Source organism: Herpailurus yagouaroundi, unplaced genomic scaffold (assembly GCF_014898765.1).
Source record: "Herpailurus yagouaroundi ecotype Mexico unplaced genomic scaffold, PumYag 511, whole genome shotgun sequence".
Classification (NCBI taxonomy): Eukaryota; Metazoa; Chordata; class Mammalia; order Carnivora; family Felidae; genus Herpailurus; species Herpailurus yagouaroundi.
Genome location: NW_024412728.1, coordinates 606,042 through 627,511, shown reverse-complemented (window position 1 = coordinate 627,511; position 21,470 = coordinate 606,042). Strand labels below are relative to the sequence as shown.

General features: G+C 44.0%; 2 long non-coding RNA genes across 2 annotated transcripts in view; one reads left to right on the top strand and one right to left on the bottom strand.

The window, feature by feature from the left end:
- Window positions 1-10,969: 10,969 nt before the first annotated feature.
- Window positions 10,970-21,470, bottom strand: part of LOC121023092 (uncharacterized) — a 20,943-nt gene continuing 10,442 nt past the window's right edge. Inside the window, exons 2-4 of the long non-coding RNA XR_005787244.1 lie at window positions 17,932-18,024; window positions 13,953-14,036; window positions 10,970-11,067 (exon numbers count right to left, since the gene is read on the bottom strand). This is a non-coding gene — a long non-coding RNA (uncharacterized LOC121023092). The remainder of the gene's footprint in view (window positions 11,068-13,952; window positions 14,037-17,931; window positions 18,025-21,470) is intronic.
- Window positions 18,212-21,470, top strand: part of LOC121023093 (uncharacterized) — a 15,822-nt gene continuing 12,563 nt past the window's right edge. The window contains exons 1-2 of the long non-coding RNA XR_005787245.1: window positions 18,212-18,328; window positions 18,613-18,742. This is a non-coding gene — a long non-coding RNA (uncharacterized LOC121023093). The remainder of the gene's footprint in view (window positions 18,329-18,612; window positions 18,743-21,470) is intronic.

Here is a 21,470-nt window from a genome sequence, read left to right as displayed (position 1 = left end):
CATATGGGCTGCTGAGTGAGGCAAGCCAGATTTAGTGGGCACCTCACCCTTGTGGGCCTTACCTTATGCATGCGGGGGGAGGGGACCCCAATCAGGAGAACTGTTTTGAGGATCTTTTTTAATTTTTTATTTAATTTTTAAAAATTTGCATCCAAGTTAGTTAGCATATAGTGCAACAATGATTTTAGGGGTAGATTCCTTAGTGCTCCTTACCCATTTAGCCGGTCCCCCCTCCCATAACCCCTCCAGTAACCCTCTGTTTGTTCTCCATATTTAAGTGTCTCTTATGTTTTGTCCCCCTTCCTGTTTTTATATTATTTTTGTTTCCCTTCCCTTATGTTCATCTGTTTTGTCTCTTAAAGTCCTCATTTGAGTGAAGTCATATGATTTTTGTCTTTCTCTGACTAATTTCACTTAGCATAATACATTCCAGTTCCATCCACGTTGTTGCAAATGGCAAGATTTCATTCTTTTTGATTGCCGAGTAATACTCCATTGTATATATATACCACGTCTTCTTTATCCATTCATCCATCGATGGACATTTGGGCTCTCTCCATACTTGGGCTATTGTTGATAGTGCTGCTATAAACATGGGGGTGCATGTGCCCTTAGAAACAGCACACCGGTATCCCTTGGATAAATGCCTAGTAGTGCAATTGCTGGGTCATAGGGTAGTTCTGTTTTTAGTTTTTTGAGGAACCTCCATACTGTTTTCCAGAGTGGCTGCACCAGCTTGCATTCCCATGTTTTGAGGGTCTTAAGGAAACTGAAGACTAAGTGTAAAGGGGGACCCAAAGGAACTAGTGTTCACGCCTGTCTAATCAATAAGGTGGAAAAAACAAAAAGGTAAGACTTCATGGAAGAGTGGCATTTGAGATGACTTTGAACTGTGGGTGGGACACCACAGAGTCAGATGTGTAAGATGACTGTGAGGAAGAGAATGGAATCAGCAAAGGCCTTGAGCTGGAAAAGTACAGGATATGTTTGGGGAATCACAAGAAAAACAATCTTACAGTAAGTTTCCTGTAAAGGAGTAGTGGGAAGTAATGATACTTGAAAGGTGGTAGGCAGAGTGGAGAGAACTTAGCTGCCAGGCCAGGAAATTGAGTTTGACTCTAGATTGTGGATTCTGTGGGTCATGGGAGGATATAAAAGGTGGACAGTTCAAGCTGGGAACTAAGTAGGGCATGGGATAGGAGGCTATTGGAAAGGTTCAGGTGGAAGATAACAAGGGCCTGAGATGGGCTATGGCAGAGGGAACCAGGAAGAGGGGTGCAGTAAGAGACACTTGTAGCACAAGACCACAGGGATTTAGTAATGAGATGGGAATCATTAGAATCACGGAGCATGGAGAGTGCGGTGCTGACAGTTAAGAATATGAAGGCTTTAAGGCTGACTCCAGGGGTTTGAAATGCATCTGGCTCAGGTCTTTACTCCAGATCATATTATGCCTGGTGCACACACAGTACGTATATGATCTCTTCCATTACAGTCTGTGCTGTATCACACATGTCTTTGTGCCCTCCATAAAACCCAGCAGAGTGCCTTACATGTAGTAGTGGCTCAACAGTCTTATTGAATGAAAGCTGAAAATGCACATATGGTATTCACACAGTGGCTGGGTCACCCCAAGCTTTGAGACATGGATACACTCTTTCAAGCTGCACATACAAAGTTACATCTTAAGAACAGCTGGGACAATTCTTTTTTTTTTTTTTTTTTTTTTTTTTTTTTTTTTTTTTGAGAGACAGAAAGAGACATGGCACAAGTAAGAGAGAGCAGGAGACACTGAATCCAAAGCAGGCTCCAGGCTCCGAGCTGTTAGCACAGGGCCCAATGAGGGGCTCGAACCCATGAACAGGAGCTCATGACCTGAGCTGAAGTTGGATGCTCAACCAACTGAGCCACCCAGGTGCCCCTAGCTGGGACAATTCTTACACACATAACAAACAAGGAACATATGATGGTGTTTCTCAATCAAGGACATGTGGGATGCAAATAGAGGACATCCCCACAACTGGGCTAAAATAGATACACTATTTCTGTATATACAACTGCTTCCTGGGCCTCTATGTTTCTTTATTTTACACCCATCATTGCTGTCTAAACTCATGTATTACACACTTCTTCCTGACCGACAGAAAACGCACCTCTACAGAAACACATCCCTTTCCCATACCTGCCTTTCACACCTGCCACCATTCTTGTTTTCACACCCAAGCAGTGAGCCCGCACAGCTACCTGCATCCTTATTCCAAGGGAACCTGCACGCCACACAACTATTAAAATGAATACATGACTATTGGCATGCGTGCATGGGCCCACGTATGTGCTCACACAGATGTAAATTGGGGGTGGGGGAGATAGTGATGATGGAAGAAGCAGGCTTGGTGGGAGAGAGGTGGGGGCACCCAAGGTCAGGAATGCACAACTTGTTTATGATGGAAATTTTCTCTAGGGCATTAGGCAGGGGAGGGGAAACAAAGCCGGCTGTCAGGATCTTGTTTCACCACTACCTCCCACATCTGGAATCTGGGCCTCCAGCTGGGCCTAGTTATCTTCACTGTCCTCCCGGCACAGAGAGACCTTTCTTTGTGGTAAGGCTAGAATGGGACAGAGCAGAACGAGACAACCCATACTGCTCGCCATTCCTTCTCAACCAATGTCATCCCTGTTTCTGCTACCCTCAGAGACACACAGCTCTCCCCACCACCTCCTGACACACAGGAAGCTAGGGAAAGGTTGAGAGTGAATCATTAAGCCAATGAAAGGGTGCGGGGGTGAGTGCTGGGGGATGAGTTAAGGCCAGGAAGGGCCAGGGGCTGAGATGGCAGCTGCACCAGTTCTCACTGCCCTAATCCTGGGCAAACAGGCCGCTGGCCCCTTTCCATTCCACTGCTCTCACTGCTCCTCATTTCCTCTCCATCTTCCCCAGGATTGCCATGCTCCTTCACTCCCCTCATTTGACCCGTGAGCTTGACCTCCTGCCAATCTCTTTCTTAGCCCCTTGTGCATTTTCTTACAACACTTGCTACCTTGGAGAATCATTTTATCTATTTGTTTACTTTTTGTTGTTTGTCTCCCCCACTGGAATATAATCTCCATAAATATACAGGACCACATCCGCCCTTTTCCTCATGATGTCTTGGTGGTGTCTCCAGTACATGGCCTTTCACCTAGTAGGGGGTTAATAAATATTCTTAAATCCATCTTCTCTGAGGAGCTACCCCTCACCCTCAGAGGTATCTGTTTATCCAGCTGTGTCCCTTCAAAGGTTCCCTCCCCCCCCCATGCTTCCTCTCCAAAGAGGAGACGGGGGATGTTCAACTGTGGCTCAGGGGAATCTGCCATTAAATTGGAAATAACTGTGCAGGCGATGGTTGGCAAAGCCCTGGCCCTCACTCTGTATAAATCCCTGGCATAAGAGTGAGTCGTGCCCGTTGGCCATCTAGAGTATTGCTGCATTGCTGACTGAAGGCTAGTATGGGGGACAAAGGTAATGGGAAGGAGACAGATATTTGGAAGTGGGAACTTTTGAAAAAGGGAAACAGGGTTAGAGGGCTGGAGTCAGGGTATTCAAGGAACAGAAACGGAAAAGCTCAGCAGCACCTGGATGTTTGGTAGATATTCAGTAACTTTGTTGACTTGACTTGGTTTTGCAGTAGAAAGGAGACATGATGTAGCAAAAAGAGCACATTAGAATCTAGTGGTATTAGAGGAAACTGGGTTTAAACCCCAGCTTTGCTACCTATTAACTATATGATATTGGGCCAGCTACTTAATTTCTCTGAAAAGTTTCCCTCAATTGAAATGTGGGTGCACCTGCACCCCAAAGTTTATAGCAGCACTATCAACAATAGCCAAAGTATGGAAAGAGCCCAAATGTCCATCAATGGATGAATGGATGAAGAAGATGTGGTATATATATACAATGGAGTATTACTCAGCAATCAAAAAGAATGAAATCTTGCCATTTGCAACTACGTGGATGGAACTAGAGGGTATTATGCTAAGCAAAATTTGTCAGTCAGAGAAAGACAAATATATGACTTCACTCATATGAGGACTTTAAGACACAGAACAGATGAGCACAAGGGAAGGGAAGCAAAAATAATATAGCAGGGAGGGGGACAAAACATAAGAGACTCTTAAATACAGAGAACAAACAGAGGGTTACTGGAGGGGTTGTGGGAGGGGGGATGGGCTAAATGGGTAAGGGGCACTAAGGAATCTACCCCTGAAATCATTGTTGCACTATATGCTAACTAACTTGGATGTAAATTAGAAAAAGAAAAAAAAAGAAAAGAAAAAAAGAAAGAAAAATGGGCAAATTGGCTTTCAGGTTACTGTGAGGATTAAGTATATAAGTATACAGCTCCTAGGCACATAGCAGGCTCTTTTTCCCATGATGGCCACTATTATGATTATATGAAGAGGGGCTACTTCGGGGGAGATATGGGCAGCAGTGAGCTAATCCAGGAGTAGAAGACCAGGGTGACAAAATAGCCTCAAAGTGCTAACGTCATCAGGGCATAGAATTTCTCTTTTGGGGTGCCTGGGTGGCTCAGTCAGTTAAGCGTCTGACTTCGGCTCACGAGTTTGAACCCTGCATCGGGCTCTGTGCTGACAGCTTGGAGCCTGGAGCCTGCTTCAGATTCTGTCTCCCTCTGTTTCTGCCTCTCCCATGCTCATACTCTGCTTTTCTCTCTCTCTCAAAAATAAATAAACATTTTAAAAAATTTAAAAGAAAGGAATTTCTCTTTCTCTTTTCGCCCCAACCCCTTCCTTCCCTCTCCATCTCAGGCAGGTTTTGTGGCTTTTTTCTTTTCTTCAGAGAAGCAGAGACTTCTGCATTCCTAGTTCTTGTTCAGCGAGTTGACTGATTTTAAACACCCTTCCCCTGGCCCCATGCACACACATTCTAGCTGGAACAATTCTTGCCAGAGGCATGGCAGTAGGGTGAGCTGGTGAATTCTTGGCAGCAAGTTAATAAATGACCCTCAAAGATGCCCATTTGGGCCTTAGGAAGGTCAAGATCAGGCCCTGACAGTTTTCCCTGATGCAAAAGGAAGGCAAGAGTGCCTGGAGCACCAAGGCAAGGTCACAAGAGAGCATGATATCCCCTGTCCTGGTATACAGCCTGGTCCATGCTAGTTCAGTCCAACTCAACCAAAATTTCCTGGAGGCTACTGAGAATGGGGAGCTGGGAAAGGACCCAATGTGCCTGTTCTTGTGCCAACACTGGCTTTCTAGGACCCGGTGTTGTAGTTCCTCCCTTTGGCCTCACATTTCTTCCTATCAGATAATAACTCCATGAAAGCAGGACTTTATCCATCTTGTTCACTGCTCTATATTCAGTGCCTAGAACTTTACTTCTCCATCATTACAGGCTGCCTGAAAAAGCTGGACACGTAGGGCCCTTTAACTCAATGTTACAGAGTTGTTCATGTGGGAAACAGCTTGCATCTCTCTGTAGAGTGCTCCCATGTCAGTATTGGAGAGTATGATTGCAAGTTAATTCAAAGCATAATATGGGTGGTGGGGAAGGGGAAAGTGCAACAAGTAAAGTATTCCCCCCTTTGTCCGGCCTTTTCAGACACCCTGTATTTACTGGATGAGTATCTGTAAAGTCAAGTGTTTAGATTAAAGGCTCTCTGATGTCTCTCCCTCCTCTGCAACCCCATGATTCACAGTGTCTCCCATGGGTTCTCAAAAGTTAAACTAGGCCTCCCTCCTATTTTCAACACAGCCACCCTAAGCCCTTTTGTTTGAAGGTTGGGAGAGGCCTCTAGGGGTGGGATGAGAGCTCCAGGCTGGCCTGCCTCCAGCTGCCAGCCAGCCCTCCTCCTGGTATCGCGTGTTAGCACTAGGGCTTGACTGCCTGCCAGGGGGTGAGCCCTGAAGCTGGTTTTCTGGGAAGGGTAGGTGCCTGTGTGACTCAGAACCAAGTAGGGGAAAAAACATGTTCACTCAATCTCCGGCACCCTCCTGCCTGGCCTGGCTTTGGCCATGAGCTCATGAAAGAGGAAGCTGGGCCAGGCAGACAGTAACCCTGCCTTCCCTCAAGTTTTCTCTCCGTGGCCTCACAGATTCCCTGGAGTGTCTGGGCCTCATGTTGCCGTCATCCTGGCTCCAGAGTGGCCCTGACCCTTTTATGACAGTCTCCCTTCCCAGACGATTGGTCAGTTGTTTCCCCAGGTTGGAAATCCCACCCGGCACAGAAGGGGATTGCTCACAAGGGGAGGCTGAAAATATTCTGTCCCTTGGGTCTGTTGATCTCCACCAGGAACCATGACTTGTTTGGGTTTGCTCCTGTAACCACTGAATCTCTGGAATAGACCAAGAGGTTCTAACCCTGAGAGCCTGAATTAAGGAGCTAGGGTTCCCAGTTCAGGAAAGAAACAGAGGGTCTCAAACTACTGGGCAGCTGAGCTACTCTCAGGGTTGCTTTATACTGAGACTTATCTAATATTTTTGGCATGCAGAACAGTCCACTACCAGAAATGCACTTTTTATTTCAGTGGAAATTATGACAAGGGATGGGCCACAAAGAACCTTCCTAACTCTCCTCCCCACTGTCCATCTTCTGTGTCTTCCCCAGAGCTTTCTTGTTAAAAGATGGACTTGACTGGGGCACCTGGGTGGCTCAGTCGGTTAAGTGTCCGACTTTGGCCCAGGTCATGATCTCACGGTTCGTGAGTTTGAGCCCCGAGTCAGGCTCTGTGCTGACAGCTTGAGCCTGGAGCCTGCTTCGGATTCTGTGTCTCCCTCTCTCTCTGCCTCTCCCCAGCTCATGCTCACACTCTGTCTCTGTCAAAAATAAACTTAAAAAAAAAAAAAAAAAAAAAAAAAGATGGACTTGACCACGTCAGTGCTTGCCAAGCAATTCTGTGCCTCCAAACTCTCCAGTAGGGCTGCTCTGGTTTCCCGACCTAAGTCCGGGCAACTTCGTGGGCTTTCTGTCTCAACTCCCCCAATGCTTTCCTCCTGACCGGAGATACAGCACTATTTTTTCACATGTGCCAAACTCTTACTCATTGAACCCTTCACACATGACACATGCAGTTTCCTCTCTTTTTTCCTCTCCATCCTCCTGGGAATACCCTGCCCTTACTCCCACATGCAGAATTAGTCCATCTACTTCTTTTTAAAAAAATATATTTATTTATTTTTGAGAGAGAGAGAGAGAGAGAGAGAGAGAGAGAGAGAGAGAGAGAACACAGGTGGGGGAAGGGCAGAGAAAGAGGGAGACACAGAATCCGAAGCAGGCTCCAGCACAGCAGGCTGTGCTGACAGCTCGGAGCCCCAATGCAGGGCTCAAACTCACAAACCTGTGAGATCATGACCTGAGCCGAAGTCAGACACTTGACCAACTGAGGCACCCAGGCACCCCTAGTCCATCTACTTTGTACATAAACCTCTTGAGGCATAAAACACAGTTTACTATAGTCATTTGTTTATTGATCTTTCTGATTGCCTGGACATGCCATTGCCCTTTCTGGTTGCCATGACCAGACACTGTGATGCAGCCATTTTGATGCCAGGAACATTTTGAAAAGGCAAAAAAAGTTATTAAATTGGGGCGCCTGGGTGGCTCAATAGCTTGAACGGCCAACTTCAGCTCAAGTCATGATCTCGCGGTTTGTGAGTTCAAGCCCCACATGGGGTTCTGTGCTGACATCTCAGAGCCTGGAGCCTGCTTCAAATTCTGTGTCTTTCTCTCTGCCCCTCCCCTGCTCATTCTCTCTCTCTCTCTCTCTCAAAAATAAACATTAAGAAAAGTTTTTAAAAAGTTATTAAATTGTCAGCACTTAGAGAAAATAAAAAAGAGGGGTGCCTGTGTGACTCAGTCAGTTAAGCATTTGACTCTTGATTTCGGCTCAGGTCATAATCTCACAGTTGTGAATTGGAGCCCCACAACAGGCTCAGTGCAGAGTTCAGAGCCTGCTTGGGATTCTCTCTGTCTCTCTGTCTCTCTCTCTCTCTCTCCCTCTCTCTCTGCCCCTCCCCTGCTCATTCTCTCTCTCTCTCTCTCTGTCAGAATAAATAAATAAACTTAAAAAAATAAATAAAATCAGAAAGAAATGTACAAACCAGGTTTTCTCAACCCATCTCTATGAGTTGTGCTCATCCTGACTCCCACCTTTTCACATAGAAGTTGCTAGTGTTTGATGATATTACCTTTTATAAAAAGTCAGGTATATTGAAGTATAGCTTACATACAGTAAAATGCACCCTTTTTAGGAGTACAGTTTGATGAGTTTTGACAAACTAATATAGTTGTGCAAATGTCACCCCAACATGATATAGAATATCTCCATTGCCCCAGAAAGTTCCTCATGCTCCTTTGTAGTCAATACCTGCTCTCCACTCCCAGCCCCTAGCGACTACTGATCTGATTTCCATTCATGTAGTTTTGCCTATCCTAAAATGTCATATAAATAAGACTATATGAGACACTCTTTTGTGTCTGGATTATTTTGCTTAGTATAATATCTCTGTGATTCATCCATGTTCTTGCACAAATCAGTAGGTCTTTCCTTTTGATTTCTGAATAGTATTCCATTGTATAAATATACCACAGTTGGCTACTCATTCACCATTGGTGGACATTTGTGTTTTTTTTCTTCTTTTTGGCTATTATGAATAATGCTGCCATGAACTTTTTATATGACTCTTTTTGTGGACATGTGTTCTTTTATTTTTCTTGAGTAAGTATCTAGGAGTAGTATAATTAAGTATAGATTTAACTTTATAAGAAATTGCCATGTTGTTTTCCAGAGTGGTTTGCCATTTTATTCTTTGACAGGACTATTTTAAGGAAGCTGCCTCAAAACATCTCTGTTGCTGGGGCAGCTGACTGGCTCAGTTGGTAGAGCATGCAACTCTTGACCTCAGGGTGGTGAGTTCAAGCCCTACTTTGGGCTAAGTATAGCTTACTTAAAAACAAAACAAACAAAAAAATCCCCGTCAACCAAATCTGCCAAGTGAAAATGTTTTCCTCATCAGAGAACAGGTTCTCTTTTAGATTACCTCAAGGGACAGGGATGGGATGGAATGCAGCTATGTCCTTGGTTAGCTATTGATCCTCTAAAGGACTGGCATGTCCTCAGGATGCTGCAGCAATTTCCCTTGGAACTGCAGCAGCTCCAGGAACACACCCCTCCTGACCTCACCCAACAACCTTGTGGCTCAGTATCTCTGTCTGCCTTGCTTCCTGCTCCCTTGTAGGCACTGTTCTTTCTGACTGCTATACATGAATCAATTCAGTTAGTCTTCACAAACCCCTACTATTATTATTTATACCCTCATTTTACAGAGGAGGAAAATGAGAGGTTCAATGAGGCAGCTCAATTTCCCAAGACTGCATTACCATAAAGTAGTAGGAGTTAGACTGGATCTCTGGTCTATCTCATTCTGCAGTCCAGCTGTGTGGCATATTGATCAGAGTGAAGTCCAGAGCTAGTCCACTTGGGTTCAATTTCATTGTTCAAATTTATATAGTATTCGTAGTAAGCCTCTGAAAAGAGGGCTTTTATAACATCTATTTTACAAGTGAAGAGATACCAAGGCTGTTATGCAGCAGCGGAGGGTGGGGGGAGTGCTGGGATTGCCATCCAGGAAGTTTGGTTCCAGAGACAGAGCAACCAACCTCTATGTTTTCCTGTCTTTCAACAATCCTCATTATTAATGTTATTATTTGGTTCACTGCCCTGGCTTTTAGTGTCTTTGGGGTTTTACACTGCTTTGACATTTGCATCTTTGCTTAGGTTTCACTTTCAAACTCTGAATGCGTTGTGCACTCACTCCCCAGGACGGAATAACTTTGGTGGGTAGGCCTTTTGGGCATGGGTACCTCTGGCTATATCACTGCCCTTTGAGAACTGCCTCTAGCTCAGGCAAGAATCCTAATCAAGAATTCAAAGTCAGGGAGGTAAGTTATTTGCAGAAATAATGCCCAAGAAATCTCCTCCAGCTCTTCATCTCAAGAGGATAAGGACTTGAGATCATCTGAAGGCATTATTTGCTTCCATAAACAAATTTTTTAAATATAATTTACTGTCAAATTGGCTTACAAACAATACCAGTGCTCATCCCAACAAGTGCCCTCCTCAATGCCCATCACCCATTTCCCCCTCTCCCCCATCCCTACCCACACACCCTCATTCCATTTTCTGTATTAAGAGTCTCTTGTGGTTTGCCTCCCTCCCTCTCTGTTTGTAACTATTTTTCCCCCTTCCCTTCCCCCATGGACTTCTCTTAAGTTTCTCAAGATCCACATATGAGTGAAACATATGATATCTGTCCTTCTCTGACTGACTTATTTCACTCAGCATAATACCTTCCAGTTCCATCCACGTTGCTGCAAATGGCATTATTTCATCCTTTCTCATTGACAAGTAGTATTTCATTGTATATATAAAGCACATCTTCTTTATCCACTCATTAGTTGTTGGATATTTAGGCTCTTTCCATAGTTTGGCTTTTGTTGAAAGGACTGCCATAAACATTGGGGTACATGTGCCCCTATGCATCAGCACTGCTGTATCCCTTGGGTAAATTCCTAGTAGTGCTATTGCTGGGTCCATCAACAAATTTTGAATTCTTTCAGATGAGAGACAATCATTGAACCCCTTGTCAGGGCTTACTACTGTACCTGGCACATATTAGGTACTCAATAGATTTTTACTGATTGGTTGATTGACTGATTGAATGAATGAATAAAGGACCCAGATTCTCTTAGTTTAGCTCTGTGCTGTCCCATAGGGTTGCATGTAGCTATTTAAATTTGAATTAAAGAAAATTTAAATGAAGATAATGATGGTTATCATATTGGAAAGCATGGATATAGCACATTTCTATCATCACGGAAAGTTCTATTGGACAACCCTGGGTTAGATGATGGGGTGAGAGAAGGAAAACTGGTGCATAGGGGAAAACATTTATTGAAGGCTGATAGCTTTACCTTGATTTTGATACTTTTAAAACAGCCTAGATCAGTCTTCGCTCATTAGATTATGTTGCATACTGCCCATTTAGAGGTCTCGGAATCACTTCAGAAATCTATTATTGAAAAAGAGAAATATATCTCTGATCACACCCATGACCCAAACTTCTGAGAAAAAGAAGACAGGAGATTGAAGGAGGAACTAAAGCCACAGTTTTCTTTCTGTCATAGGCCACAGGGAACCAACCCATCCAGGGTGCCTTGTGCCCATTATCTCATCTGGTCCTCTCAACAGCCCTGTAGGACACAGAAGGGCAGTGAAGGTAAGTGGCTGAAGGTCATGTACTTGTGAAATGGTGGAGGTAAATCCCCATACTCAAAACATCAGTAGATTGAGTAACAACTGTGTTCCAACTAAGAGCAGTAGAAGACAGAAGGATGGATAAAATATGCTTTAAGAAGCTTATAACCCAACGAAGGGAAAATAAGAGAAACACATAACAACTATATAATTGTACATATATACACGTGTATTTATGTATGTATATTATATACATACATGTATACATTAATATGTATATATTATATGTATGCATAGATATATATATGTGTGTGTGTGTGTGTGTGTATATATATATATATACACACACACACACACACACATAATAGCATATAACTAACATTTGTTTGGTATATTAGAACTTATAAGTACTTTTCCTCAGCAAACAACTCTGATGAATGTCAAATGAATGGAATGTTGATACAGAAAGCAAGCATTCTAGGAATTCAGAGCCGGGTGAGATCACTACAGGATGGGGTGAGGGGGAAAGTTTTCCTTGAGACACAGAACTAGCAAGAATGCTGGGCAGTCACACAAACCCAAATACAACTTCTTGCTTCTATACTAGAAATCTGCTGTACTCTCCATTGCTTATAGTTTTTAATGAGGTGATTGTAAATTCATTTTACTTTCTAGAAAATAAAATGCTAACTGAGTGCTTAGAGGTCTGTGTTTTCTCTCTGATCCTCCATCCAAATGATCAACATATTAAAAACAACAACAACAAACCTCCCACACTTTTTTTTTGAAATTTATTGTCAAATTGGTTTCCATACAACACCCAGTGCTCATCCCAAAAGGTGCCCTCCTCAATACCCATCACCCACCCTCCCCTCCTTCCCACCCCCCATCAGCCCTCTGTTCTCAGTTTTTAAGAGTCTCTTATGCTTTGGCTCTCTCCCACTCTAACCTCTTTTTTTTTTTTTTTTCCTTCCCCTCACCCATGGGTTTCTGTTAAGTTTCTCAGGATCCACATGAGAGTGAAAACATATGGTATCTGTCTTTCTCTGTATGGCTTATTTCACTTAGCATCACAATCTCCAGTTCAATCCATGTTGCTACAAAGGGCCATATTTCATTCTTTCTCATTGCCACATAGTACTCCATTGTGTATATAAACCACAATTTCTTTATCCATTCATCAGTTGATGGACATTTAGGTTCTTTCCATAATTTGGCTATTGCTAAAAGTGCTGCTATAAACATTGGGGTACAAGTGCCCCTATACATCAGCACTCCTGTATCCCTTGGGTAAATTCCTAGCAGTGCTACTGCTGGGTCATAAGGTAGGTCTATTTTTAATTTTTTGAGGAACCTCCACACTGTTTTCCAGAGTGGCTGCACCAATTTGCATTCCCACCAACAGTGCGAGAGGGTTCCCATTTCTCCACATCCTCTCCAGCATCTATAGTCTCCTGATTTGTTCATTTTGGCCACTCTGACTGGCGCCTCCCACACTTTTTATGTGATTCTAGAAACATAAGAGTAAGTTGGACATTCTAGATGTAAAAATATTTGAGTTGCTTTTACTTAATTACCCTGTGATGAGCATCCAGTGGTATAGCTCAAACACCTTACTTAACACTCAGGGTTATGTAATGTCAATTCTGCCCATCAATTCCTGTGGTGTAGAATACATAAAACTCTAGCCCTGCATTCTGACTGGTCTTGCCTCAGTTCTCCTTACATAATCATGGCCACTTCCCTGTTGGTAGTGATTTAGAAATGTCTTTCTAAAGCTCTGTGCGCTTTGCCTCAGCTTCCTTTAATTTTTTCTAAAGCTTCTGTCTTTCTTCCTTTGGATTTCTTTGGTTTCAAGCCACAGATACTCATTATGGCTAACTTAAACAGAAATGTTGAATCCTGGGAGGATATTGGATAGCTCACAGAATCAAAGGAAGGCTAGAGAACCAGGCTTAAAGAACAGAGAAACAAAGGCAGCTCCAGGGGATTCAGTGGCAAAAATTAAATCTTGCCCTTGCCACCTGCTGAAATGGATGAGTGGCAATCAGATTTTTCCATCTTTCCCATTCATGTTCATCATTCCAAGCCCCAGAAGAGACAATCTGGTTAGCCTAGTTTAGGGGCCAGGGGGAGAAAGGAAACTTTACCTGACAGTCATGACGACTACATAGAGCAGAGAGTGTATGCTGGATGATCAAACCCCAGAAAATATCCACCATACCCCATTTTCTCTTCCTAACCTCCATTTCCTACTTTTTCTAATTATTCATAATAGGAGTGACCAACATATCTTCCAAGGTTATAGAAAAGATACTTTAAAAAAAAATCCATTTACATTGGAATTTTTCCCAAAAGGTATTAATGGTTGAGGAAGTTTGGCCTTAACCCTCAGCAGGTGGTAGAAAGAGTAAAAAAGATAATGTACGCAAAATGCCTATTACATGCTAACATGTAAGTTTTGGTAAATGTTATTGCCATCCCAGCGCTTCACCAGTGGTGTGTCGGAGCCAGCTCATACAGCTCACACAAGGATCCAGGATCCAATCATTATATTTTTAGGATTTTTGTGAGCCAATTGACATAATATTGGTAGCTTGAAGTTGACCTTGATGGGAATTTTTACGCCATGGAAATTGAAATGTTGCAAATGAGGACTTGCCCCCTATCCCACCCCCAACATAGTTATTAATTATTTACCTGTCCACCACTGCATCCACTTCTTTCTTCACAAAATGTGAGTAGAATCATGAAGGATTGAGTGCCAGTTAGGATTGGATTCAGCTGTGAGTAAAAACAACAACAGTGGTTTACTACCTATAAGTTAATTCTCTAGATTGAGGTAGGCAGTTCGGGCTTGGCTAGTAGCTCTAATTTGTTGCCTCACACAAACATGGCTTTTACTTCATGATATAAGATGGCTGCTGTAGGGGCCAAGGGCCGGCTGCCCCAGGATAGGCCAGTTTGGCATGAATTTTATTTTGAGTTATAAGCAATCAAAATGCAGCTTCTCCTAATGGAGAAGCTCTTCACATCTCCCTCACTGCCTGTTTATACCAGAGGGAGCTCTCTTGTACCAAAGAGAGCTATTTTTTTTTTTAAGTTTTATTTATTTATTTATTTAAGAGAGAGAGAGAGAGAGAGAGAGAGAGAGAGAGAGAGAGAGAGAGGGGGGGGGGCCGGGAGAGGGAGAGAATCCCAAGTAGGCTCCCCACAGTCAGCATGCAGAGCCTGACATGGAACTTGAACTCATGAAACCGTGAGATCATGACCTGAGCCAAAATCAAGAGTTGGCCTCTTAGCTGAGTCACCCAGAATCCCCTAACAGAGATTCCTCTTTACCTAAGAAACTTATCTGCATAATAGGGAGATCTTAGTTTTTTTCAAATATTCCTTTCACCTTCATGCTAATGGTCTCTCACTCCTTTGTATCATCAGACACTACCCCTCTCCCAAGCTCATATAAGCATCATGTTGCCTCATTGTCTTTGGAATTTCATGTCTGTGTGGATTCCCTGCATGTATGTTACATTTGATTTTTTTCCTGTTAATCTTTCTTATGTCAATTTGATTCTTAGTCCAGCTGGAAAGACTCTGAATGACAGAGGAAATCTCCCTCCCCAACACTGTGTAAGCTCCACATTACAGCCAGTAGGGAAGAGAAAGGCAAAGAAAAACTCCCCTTCCTATTAAGGCCATCAATAGAAGCAACACACAACATTTCTGCTTATACGAAATAGATTGAGGTGAAGTCACTCAACCATATCTAGCTTCAAGGGAGGCCTGGACATGTTTATTTACTCCAGGCAGCCATGTGCCCATCTGGAAACTAGGAAGAAGGAGCAAGTGGATACTGGGAGACAGCTGGCCATCACTCTTGTTACCAGCTAGAATCCAAGACTTGAACCCAATGGCTTGAACTCACCGATCTTTGTCCCACATTTTTCCTTAACCTCTTTTTTCCAGCTTATCTCTTAACTCAGGCAAATGGAAAGCAATACTGCCCCTTAAGCAATTGCAAGTGCTCTGACAAGACCTTCAGCCAGCCCAGACCACCCAGACCAGTTTGAGCTTAATCCCCAACTGGCACCTGCACAGATGGATCATGGAGTGACCTCTAGAATGACCTACCATTACCTTTACCTCATTATAATACTAAAACCTCGGGGCGCCTGGGTGGCGCAGTCGGTTAAGCGTCCGACTTCAGCCAGGTCACGATCTCACGGTCTGGGAGTTCGAGCCCCGCGTCGGGCTCTGGGCTGATGGCTCGGAGCCTGGAGCCTGTTTCCGATTCTGTGTCTCCCTCTCTCTCTGCCCCTCCCCCGTTCATGCTCTGTCTCTCTCTGTCCCAAAAATAAAAAACGTTAAAAAAAAAAAATACTAAAACCTCTGCCCAAGGAGGAGCCTCAGACTCATTTACATAACATACAATGTATCTGTAGGCATATTTCCTGAAGGTGCATGCATGACCTTAAGCCCACCTCTACATATGATGACAAGGTTTCCCTGTCTAAATATTTATCCTAACCATAAATAAAATGGAACCCATCCACCCTTGCTCAGGGAGTCACAGCTTTAGAAGCTATTCAACGTGATCTCCTTGTTTGCAGCAAATAAAGTTTTCTTTTTGCAACAACCTGGTACAGCGTCTGATTCATCAAGGAGTGAACTCATGTTGATTCAGTTATACTCCTACTAATGGGTGGGATTTAGGAAAGTATAGGTGAGAGGGGAAAGTCCTGCTGGTGTGATAGGAATGTGTGTGTTTGTGGAACTCTGAAGGAGCTGGCTGGAACCAAAAATTAGAAATACTGAAAATGAGATTAAGTAAATAAGATGGAAGCTGGCCAGATCTCAGTCAGGGGCCAGGAAAGCAGACAAAAGAATCTTTATCTGGTGCCACTAGAAACAGGAGGCATTGAACTTTTGGGTAGGGGAGCTGTACAATCAGAGGCATTTAAAAATTTTTAATCTAGCAATTACATGCTAGACATGTTGGAGAAGGGTGGAAAAACAGGAAGCATCAGGCAGGGTGCAGGGGAGACTGATTTCACAATCCAGCTGTGAGGTAGGAATACATCTGAGAGCCATTCGCTAGACAATGTGTTTGGCTTGATGACTGGCCTGATAGGGAGTTTCAGGCTGGGGTCAAGACACAGGATTTACAGGGTAAACAGAACAAACCTGCCTTGGTAGGTGTTTTCAACTGGGCCACTTAGAAGCAGAGCCTGTGGAGCTCCTGGGTGGCTCAGTCGGTTGAGCAGCTGACTTCAACTCAAGTCATGATCTCATAATTCATGGGTTCGAACCCCGCATTGGGCTCTGTGCTTACAGCTCAGAGCCTGGAGCCTGCTTCACATTCCATGTTTCTCTCTCTGCCCCTTAAACCCTTCCCCGCTTGTGCCCTTTCTCTCTCTCAAAAATAAATAAACAAAAAAAAGAAGCAGAGCCTGGTGGGACATTTATTCAAGGGGCTGATTGAAGGAAGAAAAGAAGAGTAAGGACAATGGGATGGCAAAGGGGAAGCAGCTGAGCAAGTGTGTGGGCTGAGCTGCAGTCCATAGGAAAGCTCTTGGCACAGATGACACAAGAGTGGGCTACAGCTGGAGGCAAGTGGGCTGGTGTCTTATAGTCCTGCATCAGGCAGTCATTGACTCAGGCCTGCCCAAAGTGTGTGTAACTGGGGAAGGCTTGGCTCCCATTTGACCCAGGGCAATTCTTCAAAAAGGGGACAGCTGTGTGGTTATCAGACAACATGCTTGTGGGTGATGAGTGGACCAGCTGCTAAAAGGTCTGAGTGAGGCCCAGACAGAATCCGTTACAGTGGGTCCATTTTGGGTGTGTTGGATTTGAGGTGGCAAAGAAATAAGGTATTAGTACATAACTAGTGGGTCATGGGATCTACCAGATAGGAGTTCATGTAGAAGAATAGGGCTAGCTATGAAGATTCTAGAGTGAGGGACTCTGACACACAGATAATAGTGTGATAAGAAGAAATAAGCTCTTTGACGGCCATAGAGACAGAGAGGCGAGCAAGCCTTTGGAAAGAAAGTTGGTTATTCCCTAGTGGGAAGGTGGGTGGGAGAAGAGGAATCAATGAATAAAACAAAGCAGAGATCAGTAGAAAGACATATTAGTGTGGTAGTTTAACTTATCACTGGAAGTCAAGGGAAGAAGACATTGAAGAAGAATGAGTATGGAGAAAAAGTTGAGGTGTCTTGTTTTGTTTTGTTTTGTTTTGTTTTTTAGTTCAGATGTTGTTGGTGGCCTTTAAGGGAACAACGTCACAGCAGAACTGGGTTAGAAACCACATAGTGAGAGCTAGTAATGCTTTCCATATTTAATGGCATTCCATTCTGGTTCTTAACTCCTCTAGGGCACTTCTTGCTTCAATTGATATGCTGCTCATTCTGGCTTGTCCTAAGGTTACTCTGTGTTCTGGTTACCTAGTATATATGCTGCCGAAGTGAGCACAATGTCTGGTTACCTAATGTTGCCTAACAGATTACCCCAAGACTTAGCAGCATGAGACACCCTTAGTTATATTCATGGATTCTGTGGATTAGGAATTTGGATGGACACAGTGGGGATGGCTTGTCTCTGCTCCATGATGTCTGGGGCTGCAGCTGGAAGACTCAAAAGCTGGGGACCAGAATTATCTGCAGGTTTCTTCACTCACACATCTGACAGTGGATGCTGTCTTATTGGCTGGGGGCTTCAGTTTCTCTCCTGGTGGTCTAGATTGGGTTATTCCTGCATGGTGGCTGGGTTACTGAAAGAAAGAAGCAGGCATGAACTGTATTCTTTTTATAACCTCATCTTTTTTATGATCTACATTGTTCTCCCTGTACCCCATTGGTCAGTGCAGTCACAGCCCAACCCAGATTCAAAGGGAGGGAACATGACCCCACCCTGGAATCTATAAAACTACTGAAGAAGAGCATGGAGATGGAGGGCCACTCATCTTCAGAAAATGCCATCTGCTATACTCTGTCAGAGCTTCTTATGAGTGTCCTCTTTATTCAACAACCATCAATAATAACAGTAATGGAATGAACTACCTGAGGCCTAGAGGGGTAAGTGAGGTACTCTAGATGACTCAACAAGGACTCCAGTGTGACATGGACCCAGGGCTTCTGGGTTGATGTTACTTTTATTAAGAACTGGATGCCTCCAAAGAGCAAATAAAACTTGTGGAGACTGGGACTGTTTCTTCAGATGCTCCATCCATCCTCACAGCAGCTCAGGGTCAACTACAGAGCTATGAACAGAGATCCCTCAGCCACTTACTGACTGGTCCTGCATTTGATACACCCATTTAATATGATGATTTAATATAATTTTGTATCTCTTTTCTCAGGAGAGCAGTCAAAGGCTAGGACACAGACCCTAATGTTGCATTCAACTTCCTGGCTGGAAGACCAGGATGAAGTTGCTTCTGATCTCTATGCTGGCAATGAGCAAGGCAGCACCCATGTCAGGAGTGTGAGGTAAGTGGGAGATGCCAAGGAGTATTCAGGTAGAGAAATTAGATGGTGATCTGAGGTAACTGCATAGGAAAAGCAGGGAAGGCTAGAAGGGAAGTGGCTGAGGCAATGGCTGTGGGTCCAGCTCAGAGGGGAGGGGAGCCAATTTCCACCCCCTCCTGAACTCACATCCCAGTTCTAAACATGTTTCACAGCCCCAGGGGGAGACTCTGGCAAAGGATTCAGTGTGGGTAGCAGGCATACTTATCACGATCAGAGTGAGTGGGAGCAGATCTTAGAACTTACATCAGGTCTCAATTTTCCAGACCCTGCCTATGCCCTGCCCTTCCACCCAAACCTATCTTTGACTTCATCTCTTTAGAAATGTCCTTGGGCTAGCAGTTTCTTTCTCAGAGATTGCAGATCAGGAAGAACCTTTGGAAACCACAGTTTCCACTTCCGCTGTAGGGGCAGAACGCATGGGGCAGCCCAACCCCTCAATGCCTAGGAAGTAGCAGAGGAAGTAACTGAAGCTGGCTCTGTGCTGTAGGACTATTGCCCTTACCAGGTCCCCACTATCCTGCATCAGCCCTGCAGGGACCTGTCAAGGGGTCTTTTTGCCTCTGGTTTCTCTCTATCCTGCTCACCTCTATAAAAAGGTATTTTCTCCCTGCTCAGGCCCCCTGGCAGTAGCTCACTGTGACTTCTCATCTTACCCCCAACTCCTTGGCCTCACCTTCATGACCTTGGTGTATCATTTGTGAGTCACCCTTGCTGCCTTGTTCCAGCCCCACCAATGTGCTTATTGCTCTCTCCCACATAGGAATTACTCACTGCTTATGTCATCAATCCCTCTGGAATGTGCCCCTTCCTCCATGACACCCATTCTCTCTTCATCCTTTATTATTATTTTTTAAACTAACAGTGTTGTCTTTTCCCCCTTGGATGATTAAAATAATACATACTTTTTGTAGAAAATCTGTAAAATGAAAAATGTATACAAAAGAAAATTGAAAGTACCCATAACTCCACAGCTTAACTAACTGTGGTAACTAACATTACCATTCTGGTGGGCTTCCTTCTTGTCTCCTCCTCACCAAAACTCCTTTCTGCCTCGGGCCTTCATGCATGCTTATTATTCCTTCTGCCTAAAAGTCTCTCTCTCTTCCTTTCTCCTCTACCTACTACCCCCTCTTCTCTTCCCACCTGCATTCTGTGAGTAAATCAACTCATCTGTATGATCATAAAGGTCATTCTTGCAGAGAAACTGTTCCTCTACCTCCAAGTTATGTCTATTACACATTCACAGCACCTAGTACTTTTCCTTGTATCATTTACCACAACTAGAAATAAACCATCATTTTTGTCCTCATGTGTTTAATGTCTGTCTAAGCTACTTGACTTGACATAAGGTCCATGACTGGCTTACTTGTTTATTCTGTTGACCCTAGCATCTGCCACAGTGCCCCGTATACAGAAAACACACAACACATTGTACCAAGACACCTTCCTAGAGTAACCATGTGTCCTCTCAGCACTTTAAAATAATCAGTTTAAAAAATACGATGAGGGGCGCCTGGGTGGCGCAGTCGGTTAAGCGTCCGACTTCAGCCAGGTCACGATCTCGCGGTCCGTGAGTTCGAGCCCCGCGTCGGGCTCTGGGCTGGTGGCTCGGAGCCTGGAGCCTGTTTCCGATTCTGTGTCTCCCTCTCTCTCTGCCCCTCCCCCGTTCATGCTCTGTCTCTCTCTGTCCCAAAAATAAATAAAAACGTTGAAAAAAGAAAAAAAAATTAAAAAATACGATGACTCAATTACCATATGAGACCTGGTTCCAGGTACAGGAAACCTGGATCTTGCCCCAAGGAGTCTTCAGTCTTTTGAGGGAGACAGACAAGTAAGTGGAGGATTCTGATATGTCCTTGATGATCAGTTATAAGTATATATAATCAATAGTGTTAAGTAAAGCATAGAGAAAGGGCCCCTAAACTAGCCTTGAGGGAGGTGATGCTATTGTTTTAATTTGTCCTCATTAGTGCATTTACTTCATAGAATCATAGGATAATAGAATTGAATGGGACCATGAGATCAATAGGCCCCAACTCTTTCTGTGAGGTGAGGAAATTAAAGCAGTGAAGGGCAATAAAGTGACTTGGCCAAAGCCCCTGGGTAATTTACTGGTGGCAGATCTGGGATTAGAGCCTCAATCTTGAGACTCCCAGTGCAGTACCCTTTCTAACTGTACCTTAGGGGCCTTTGGAGGAGGGGCCTTTAGAGGAGGCACCCCCCCCCCCCTTCCATTCTGTTAATCCCCAAGTCCTGCTGATTTTACCTTGTAAAGGTTTCTTCAGTTTGTCTGCTTTTCCTCCCGTCCCCTCTATCATTCTCCAAATCTCCATCATCTCCAGCCTGGGTGCCTACACTCACTTCCTACCTTGTCTCTCTGCTTCTAGTCTTGTCCTGATCAGATTCCTTCTCCACTTTGCAGCCCAAGTGAGCCTTCACAGGCCTAAGTGTGAGCATGTATATCCCCAGCTTAAAGCCTCATTGAATTTTTCGTTCAAATTAATATGGTATGTTAGCTTTGGCTGCCATAACAAAATACTGCAGAGTGGGTGGCTTAAACCACAGAAATTTATTTCTCATTGTTCTGGAGGCTGTAAGTCCAAGATCAGGGTGCCAGAAAGTAGGTTTAATTCTGAGTCCTCTTCTTCTTCTTCTTCTTCTTCTTCTTCTTCTTCTTCTTCTTCTTCTT